Source organism: Mus musculus, chromosome 7 (genome assembly GCF_000001635.26).
Source record: "Mus musculus strain C57BL/6J chromosome 7, GRCm38.p6 C57BL/6J".
Classification (NCBI taxonomy): Eukaryota; Metazoa; Chordata; class Mammalia; order Rodentia; family Muridae; genus Mus; species Mus musculus.
In genome coordinates this window covers 110,840,612-110,850,400 of record NC_000073.6, presented here as the reverse complement: position 1 = coordinate 110,850,400, position 9,789 = coordinate 110,840,612, and the positions used below count along the sequence as shown (strand labels likewise).

General features: G+C 43.1%; 1 protein-coding gene across 8 annotated transcripts in view; it reads left to right on the top strand.

Annotated features, from left to right (window-relative positions):
- The first annotated feature begins 5,948 nt into the window (after positions 1 to 5,948).
- Positions 5,949 to 9,789, top strand: part of Rnf141 (ring finger protein 141) — a 44,984-nt gene continuing 41,143 nt past the window's right edge. For 5 of the 8 annotated variants that reach the window (XR_869742.1, XR_003946542.1, XR_001777995.1 and 2 more), the window contains exon 1: positions 5,949 to 6,062. The gene's annotated coding sequence lies outside the window, so the exon portion shown is untranslated. Of the gene's footprint in view, positions 6,603 to 9,789 lie in introns of all 8 variants that reach the window. The other 3 variants (XM_006508123.3, NM_025999.3, XM_006508124.3) reach the window with 3 other exon arrangements.

Here is a 9,789-nt window from a genome sequence, read left to right as displayed (position 1 = left end):
CTCCCCGTCCCGAAATTCTGCTGCTCTGGGAGGTGTGGACCTTTTAGGAGCTAGGCTTTACATAGAGGAAACAGGTCTGGGGTAGGGTTTTAAGGTTTATAGCCCAGGTGTACTTCCCACTCTTTCTTTGCTTCCTGGTCCATGGAGACATGAGCCCGCAGCCTGATGCCCCTGTTGTCACAGCCTCTCACTGCTCCCATTACCGTGCCTTTCCTCTGTGATGAGCTGTACCTTCACATGTGAACCAGAACCAATCTTTCCTCTCTTCTTTGTTATTTGGTCACAGCCGTGAGACAATGGCTAAACAGTCAGGTTCATACACTGCAGTCTATTACTTGGGGCTGAGAGGCAGCAAGGGAGGAGCCAGAGAGCAAGAGAGTGGGAGCAGTCGTCTTTTAGCCTTAATCTTGGAAGTGGTAACAATGATAAATAGGTCAGAAGTAAGTGTCTATGTTCAGTGCACTCATAGAAAGAGAGGCATACGCATACCAGGACGTGGGGAGCTTGGAGATCCACTTTAGATGAATTATGAATTTAGAATTATGAATTCTTCTTGCTCCCTTGTGCACTTTGCTTATGTTGCCATGCTAGCATATGCCACCTTGAATTGTTATAATTGCATACTTTGTCTTTCCTTTCATTCTTAACATCTGTGCAGATACATAGAGAGGCCACATATGATGTAAGCTCTCAGAAGGCTGGAGGGATGGCTCAGTGTTAAAAGCATTGGCTGCTCTTGAAAAAGACCTAGGTTCTGTTCCAGAACCCACATGGCAGCTCACATCTATCATCAATCCAGTTTCAGGGGGTCCAACACAGTTGTTTCATCTCTGAGAGCACCAGACATGCATGTGATGGTGCACAGACATACATGTAGATAGACCTGCATACATATTAACAAAAATAAATACATTGCTGTGAAAATAAATAAAGTAGGCTCTCAGTAAATGCTGAATGAGTGAATGTGTGGAGACCAGTATTAAGTGCTAAGAATATTTTCTATAAAAGCAATTGTTCCTGCTGGCCTCAGTTTTTTCTTGTTGGCTTTCCCTTGGTGCAGAATGCAGCTGTTAACTAACCAAAAGGATAAATTAAGACTATTAAACATGGCTTTTTCTCTCTGGGTTAACATCGACTTACCTCTGCCATCAAGAACAATCATGAGCAAAACTTTGATTGGTTGTTTTTGGGAAAGTTACATTTATGTGTATGGGACTGGTAGGCATTAGAGATAAAGTCAGAGACAAGAGGCGAACCTGATCCTAACTTAGATGGAAGTAAGACTTTGTCTGCCCTGAGTGGGGATTTCCAGTGCAGATAGATAAACCAAAGCATAATGGTGCCCACTCAGAATGACAGGAGCTCAGTGTTAAGCTGAGGTTTGCAACTGTGCAGAGGAAGAGCCTCATTGAATCAATCAGAACTGAATAATGAGGCTTGATAAACGGATCTTTAACTCCCATTGTATAATTCTCATTATGAATCCTGCATAAGTTTCCAGCTATGTGAACAGAATAGCTTCATTAGAGACCCTGGGAGTGTAGGTGGTGGTGGTAGTGGTGGGGTGTAACTGAATGATTTAACACGACATGGAGGAGAAGAGGAAATTATCCTGTTGTAATGGCTAGACTTCCTTTATTTTCCTCTCCCCAAACTATGGTTTGAGAGGCACTGCTATGGCCTTCTTTCCCCTGGATCTGTTAAAGCAGTTGCCCAGCCCTTCTGGTTTATCTGAAGTCAGAAGGGTGCTCCTGGAGCAATGTACCAACCCTCCAGGCTATCCACAAACATATTGCTCAACATGCTCACAAGCCAATGTGGTTCATCCAAGCGGTATTGAGTTTCCCCCACTGTCCTTGGCCTAATTCTGCTCTGCTCACTGCTGTGCCTTCCACAGAGCACACCAACTATCTCTGATGGTTTTTCTATTTCCCACTAAGCACTATGACCACTTCCTCTAGTTGCCAGTTCCACTGACCCCATTGAACACAGCTCCCACATCCTCCTGGCATTGCCCACTGACCTTGTCAGACTCCACACTGCTTCCCTGCACCATCCTAGGTATCACAGTGCTTACTCTCTCTTAGATGACACCTTTCTCTTGGAGACTGAAGTCACTTTTCCCCACCACCACAGAGTCCTCTGGGCACTGCCATCTCTTTAGTTGGTATCGCTGACACCAGCACTGACACTTGGATCCTGAAGTCACTTTGGTGTGAAAGTCATTGACTTCTGGTGCCATCGCTACAGTTCGTTCATACCTATAGGAGCTCCCCTCTGTTAATATGGCAATGCAGGGTTGGATTGCCAATGAAATACAAGAATTGGCAATACATTAAATAAATCTAGGAGTGCATGAGTTCCCAAAGGGTTTGAGAATAAGATCCGAGGGCTAAGGGGAGACCATAGTGCCCATAGTAGGGACACTAGAGTGTAGAAGCAGGCAAAAGAAAGGATGGACTGGGATATAGAAACACCAGAGTGCAGCATCCTAGAAGATGACAGAGATTTGATGGTTTGATGTTTTTGTTGTTGGTTCCCCCCCCACCCCCCACTCCAAGACTGGGTTTTTCTGGGTAGCTCTGGCTGCCCTGGAATTCACTATGTAGACCAGTCTAGCCTTCAACTCAGAGACCCACCTGTCATTGCTGGGATTAAAAGAAGTTGTCACCTCTGCCCAGCCAGAGGTTTCATCTTAACCATAGATAACTAGTTTTTCTGTGTTCTACCCTGAGAATTGAAGGTGATCCTATACACTGTGAAGGAAAACACAGAGTGGCAGCCTAGGATCTCTGGAAGCTAGCCCACTCTCATTCACTTGTTCTGTAGTTCTTGGGTGCAACACGTCCTACCCCTGGATCTCCGTTTTCCTCATCTATAAGGAATGTTGGAGCAGATGACTGTTAGTCAGCACTGTCAAACTCAAAGTTTCATCAATTACATACAGGAAGTTAATAGTGTTTGCCACTCACAGTCTTCCACAGTATTCCCACAGTCCTGACACAGATGTTCAGTGACCTTACAGACTGATAGGAGTCCTAGGACATACCTTCCTAGAAAAAAAAATATACATTTCAAAAGTCAAAATGCATCTGAGTATCCCTATGGGACTGTATTCACTTCGAGTGCATTCAATTCTCATATTATCACTGAATGGAAAATTCCTAAACTGTGAAGCTCTGAATACTCATAACAAATTACACTGTTTATTGAAAAAAAAACAGTCTTTCATATAGGCAGATGAACTTGGAGACTTCTTCTATAATTCTTATGATCTATCTATCTATCTAATTTTCTATAAACATTTTAACACTTTTATTATATGTAAGATAAACATTACTACAGAATAACCTTATGACAGAGGATGGTTAATCATGTATACTTTGTGGTTGATTTGGATAAGAATGGACCCCACAGGTTTGCATCCCCAAAGGAGGAACAACAATATGATCTAACCAGTACCTCCAGAGCTCCCTGGGACTAAACCACCAACCAAAAAAATCACATGGTGGGACTCATGGCTCTAGCTGCATATGTAGCAGAGGATGGCCTAGTCGGTCATCAATGGGAGGAGAGGCCCTTGTCCTGTGAGGGTTCGATGCCCCAGTATAGGGGAATGCCAGGGCCAGGAAGTGGGAGTGGGTCTGTTGGTGAGCTAGGGGGGAGGGTGAGGGGGTTTTGGAGGGGAAACCAGGAAAGGGGATAACATTTGAAATTAAAATAAAGGAAATATCAAAGAAAAAAAGAAGAGTCATATGGAAGAAAAAAAAAGAATGGCCCCCATAGGCTCTTATATTTGAATGCTTAGTCATCAGGGAGTGGCACTATTTGAATGGATTAGAAGGATTAGGAAGTGTGGTCTTGTTAGAGAGAATGTGCCACTGGTTTGAAGTTTGAAGCTTTGAGGTTTCAAAAGCCCACTCCAGGCCCAGGGTTTCTCCTCAGCCTGTGGGTCAGGATGTAGCTACTTCCTCTGCATCATACACGCCCTCATGCTCCCTGCCATGACGATGATGGACTAAGCCTCTGACCCTGTAAGCCACCCCCTAGTTAAATCCTTTCTTTCATAAGAGCTGCCATGGTCATGGTGTCTCTTCACAGCAACAGAAAGTGACTAAGACATATGTTTAGGTAACACTATTTAATAAAATAGTGATCTTATTTTGTTTACCATCTGGGTTCTTCATTATGTTTATGCAAACATAAAAAGGAACTTGTTATGCTAAGCAGCGGCTGCCTAGACTGGTCATTAATTATTTTAATATAACTACCACGTTATATCACCTTGGTCTTGCAATCTCTCCTTTATTTCAGTCTTTGTGGTGCTCACTATAAAAAGGAATACAGGTCCCACTTTATAAAACTGTGCTTTATGGAGACTATTTTTTTTCTGACTGGGCTCAGGTTAGACAAAGATATGAACCTTTAAAACATGAAGCAGCTACATCTTTACCCCATAACTTTTTGGGAATGTAGTTGGCATATACTAAACTATATATGAGTAAGGTGTACAATTTGAGAAGTTTTCATATTACATTCATGTCTGTGGTGTCATGCTCTAAGACAGTGAACATAGCCAATACCCTAAAATGTTTCTTCTTACCCTTTGAAGGTTTGGAGGACTTGTGTTTGAGTCTGAGCCAAGGCTTAAACATGCTAGGCAAGTGTTTTACCGTTGAGTCAGCCACCTCTAGTTCCCATTCTAACACTGTAGTGTTTCCTACCTGACACCACCCGCTAAGCAACCACTGATCTGATTTTGCCACTAAAGATTCCTGGGGGCGGGGGCTATTCTAGAAAATTTTTTTGGAAGGTCTATCTTCTTTCAGCCTAAGTATTTCAGGCTCATCCACATTGTTAAGTGTGTCAATCATGTATTCTTTATTATTGCTGAGTAATATTCCATTGTGTGACTTTATTTCAGTTGTTTTCCATTCACCTGTTGATATGTTGTCATAGGGTTTCTACTGCTGTGAAGAGACACCATGATCAGAGAAACTCGTATAAAGGAAAACAATTCATTGGGGCTGACTTAGAATTCCGTGGTTTAGTCCATAATAGTCATGGTGGGAAGCATGGCAGCACACAGGCAGACATGCTGGAGAGGTAGCTGAGAGTTCTACATCTGGATCAGCAGGCAGCAGGAAGAGAGAGTGACACTGGGTCTGACCTACGCATCTGAAAACTCAAAGCCCACCCCTAGTGACATATTTTCTCCAACAAAGCCTTATCTATTGCAGCAAGGCCACACTTCCTAATAGTGCCATTCCCTGTGGGCCTATGGGGACCATTTTCATTCAAACCACCACATCAGGTATCTGATGTTGGTGTACTAGTCTTCATGTGGATCTATTCTAGAAGCAGGATGACTGGACTATGTGGTTGGAATGTTTGTGCTTAGGTTTTAAAGAAATGGCCACAATCTCGTTCCACAATGATTGTATCATTTTACATCCCCAACAGACAATCTGAACAGATTTGTTCAGCATCTTTGTCAATATTTAATACAGTTCTTTTCATTTTAGCCACTGTGGTATTGTATTGATAATTCACTTCCCTTCTAATTTGCATAATGGTCTCAGACATCATTTCATGTGCTTATTTGCTATCCATAAATCTAAAAGGCTAGTCTAGTCTTTGGCCATTTAAAAAAATTGTGGGTTTTTTTGTTGTTGTTGTTGTTTTTTTTTTTTTTGGGGGGGGGAGGGGTAAGAATTGTGTATTCTAATTAGAAGTCCTTTGTTAAATATATTTTGCTTTTCCAAAGCCTGTGACTTGCCTCTTCATTTTTTTGTCCTTTTTTACAAAAGTATTTAATTTTATTGATTTCTATGTATGTGACTATTTTGCCTACAGGTGTGTGTCAGCAGCCTTGAGCTACAAAAACCTCCAAAGCCAACAGGGGGGGGTGGAGCTCCGTCTCCAGGCAACGCGCGAGGGCGTGGCCTTACGTCACTGAGGTGCGACTGGTTTGCGGGCCGCGCCGCTGCCGCCTAGCGGGTTTAGCTAAGCAGCAGCCGAGGCGGTGTCCCTGGTGCGAGGAGAGCGATGCCTTGAACTGGGTGAGCCTTGCAGCGCCGCCCCTTCGCTGTGTCCCTTCCCAGCCACTCCACGGTCCTGGAGTAGGGAGTGGAGGCCCGGGCAGCACCAGGGTGTGAAACCGGGCTTCAGAGGAGCTAGGGCCCCTTGTCAGGGCCTCGGCTGCGGGCTTTGGGCACCGATTCCTGGGCGGGTGGAGACTCTGGGTCCGCCTTCTCGGTGGCGGTGGAGACTCTGGGTCCGCCTTCGCGGTGGTGCTGAGGAGAGCTTTCAGAGATCAGCTCGAGCGGTTTTGAATCTTGGCGCTGGCGCACTGAGCAGTTTAGCTGTTGGTTAGCAGAGCAGGTGCGCCAAGGAGGGGCTGAGGGGCGGGTGCTGGGGCCAGGGCGGCAGGGTGGCCACAGGGCAAGGCTTCTGAGGGAGAGCCTGGGCCCGTGGTGTCGGCCAGCCCTCCTACTAAACCCGCCCCGGCAGTGCACCCGGGCCCTTGCTTGTCAAGCTAATTGCTACCTTTTGAGGACCGACATTAAAAAAAAAGTTTCCTTGCTAATCATAATTGTAGGGTAAGTTGCCTTCTGTGTGCAGTTTCATTACAAAACTGTGGGGTTACTGTTGTTGCAATTTGTCTCCAGCCTACCTTCATATTCTTCATATTCCGACCCAGCCCCATTTCCTGATGCCCAGCATTTCTTGTCCTTCTTCTGGAGTACATGTAGCTCCAGTAACACTCCCAGTTGCTTTTAATCCGTGCTTCTCAAACTAAGACCATCTTTTCCACACCCCCTTACCGTGCTTGCTATAGAATGAAATTCACCCTTTAGACTTTTACTTGGGCTTGAACTGTCACCCGACCAATGGTCCTGATAGTTGTCCTTGAAAAGTAATGCCTTCTGAATTCAGAGCCCTCAGGACTTGCGTGGATTTTGTTTTACCCCTTTTGTGCTGGCTGGTTTCGGTTTCTGTCTTAACATGATTGTGTTTTTCAAGACTATGTTATCTTTGTCATTTGGCGTAAGGGAACCATATATATAAGGGACATATAGGATAGATATTCTCTGAATATATCTAAATTCTTTTAACTAGAGGAAGTTGATTTCTCTTTCTAAAAAGGTAGAGAAGGTGCAAAGAGAATATTTTTCTTTCTAAGTCAGAGTGTACTTACTACTTGGTGTGTGCTTTGTCAGGCTGTCTATAATACTTGCCAATTTTCCAAGAATCCATGAAAGGATGAATGGATAATCTATAAGGAAAATTAACAACTGGTGCTATTAGAACTCCAGCACTTACTCAGTACTCTGTTTGTTTATAGGTTTTCAGGTTTTATTTTATTTTATTGAGATTTCTTTAGTTTTATTTCTCCTCCTTAATACCTTTGACCCCAGAACAGGCATTCTAGATTCTATACCGACTCTGACCAGCCTAATCATTGGATATCTGTATAAACTTAGAGTTTGTATAAATAGTGAATAATAAGTTAAGTAGTGTCATTCGAGCCCCAATTGTAGAACTTAGTATGTATTACTAAGATGGAAGATGGTACAAAATTTAACAAATTTCAAAGGTGCCTTTGATACCGAAGTCATTGTTGACTAGTCATCTGATGTGACACCAGAAGTCAGCCTTAGGTCTGGATAGACTACACACCTAGTGGCCAGCAAGTCCCAGGGATCTTCCTGTCCCTGCACACACACACACCCGGCCTGGCACTAAGATCACAAGTGTGCCACTGCGCTGTCCTTTCACATGAGTTCAGGGGTAGAACTGAGGCCCGGGTGCTTCCTGGAGGTCCTTTCCCAGCTGAACTCTCCAGCCCTCACCCAGTTGTCTTGCACTTTGATGGGCTCAGTTTTCCTCTGTGTCATTTCTGAATGACTTATGTTTCACATTTTCAGGGAGTTCCTTGGGTGAGTATTATTAGTGATGCAGTTGTGTTTCTTATAAGGAATACTTGAACTTCAACAACTCATTTGTTAGAAAAAGAAGCAATTGACTGTGTGTGCCACCCACTGAAGAATGTGGCACATCCTTGGAATCCTTGATATCCCTGTGAGTTTCAGAATAACAGCTCTTTCTCAGAGACCCTCAGGCTGCTCTTGGGAAGCACATCTCTGTCTTAACTAGAAGAGGTCACAGCTCTTTGAGGAATCTTGACCACAGACTTGTATTTTACTGAAACTTATTGCCAGTGGTTTGCAGGTTTACATATTATATCTGTAAGCAATACTACTGTTCTGTGATAGATGTGTGTGTGTGTGTGTGTGTGTGTGTGTGTGTGTGTGTGCGCGCGCGCGCACGCATGTGTGTATGATAACTTCACAATTTTATCCATAAATATCATTTTAACTGCCATGTCATGTTAGTGTGAATGATTGAGCTAATAAAAGAATACTAGATGAATGATAAAAAAGTATTTCTATATTGACTAGAGAAATACTATATACTTATCTACTACCCAAGAGCACAGGTGTGTGTCCTGAAGACTCAAGGGGGAACTGAGTAAAGCGACTTCATTGAACGATACGTGCTGTTCATATATGGATGAACAACACTGAAAAGGCTGGTGACTGAAGAGCGGTTTCGGCAGATTGCTTTTGTGGATACTCATCTCAGTGGCTCCATAAGTAATCATATTTTTACACTAGTGATGAAATGGTTAATGTTGCTTAAATGCAGCATCTTCCCTCCTAGCCAGTGTGGACACCTTTGTTTCATGCCCTCAGGTAGGCGTGAGTCACTGAATCAGCTTTCTGGATATTAAGCGCAATTACAGGAAAACAATATACTGCCTCACACTATAAACCTTGCCATCAAGGTAGGGTACCAGGGACACAAGGCAACATTTTCTAATTTGAGAAACAACAGAGGCTTCTTTTCAGATGGGTTTTGATGAGTAGTGTAGGGTATTAAAATAAGATACTTGGGAATGAGAAGTCTTTTAAGGTACAAATACTTTTTGAAGCAGCAGCAGTCATGCAAAAGTACCTGCCTTTTACCAGAAAGGAAGACATCTTACAATCAGAGCTAGGTCTCAAAGCCAAGAGAAATCAGTACAAACTTCCCTGAGTAGCTTGCTTCTTGATACTTTCCCACACTTAAGAGCCCTACCTCCAACTCCATTGTCCTGTCATCTTTTCACAATTTACTTGTCTTTGTCCAGTGAGTATCTGGGCCTTATTTTTCTTGTGACGACATCTCCATACAACATGTATAGTTTTCTCTTGTTTATTTCAGTTATTCTTGGGAACAGCTGGAGATCCAAAAGTAAAGGCGGGGACTGTTACCTCCCTACAAAGTTTAATTCAGTTGTCATGAGTTCCATTAAGTCTTGAGACCATTCAGAAGTTTAGTTTACTTTGTTAGGTAATATAGTTAGAATTGGAAGTTTCAGGCTGGCTTCTTAGAGTCTGTTTATTAAGTGGATACAGCAAGGCTTGGGGAAGTTAAGCTTCATTTTGAGAGCAGTAGTTCTCAACTTTGCTAATGCTGTGACCCTTGATACAGTTCCTTATGTTATGATGACCCCCAACCGTAAAATTAAGTTTGCTGCTTCATAACCGTGTTTTTGACACCGTTACAATCATGGAAATACCTGTGTTTTATGATGTTCTTTTGGGGTAGAGAATCACTGGGTTAGACGTTAATGCCTCTATTTTTCTATCCTAGAAACTTCTCTGTGCCGCTCATTAGATGAACTTCCTATCTTTAAACATTTTCATATTATGTCATTGAGAAGTTCACATATGTTGCAGC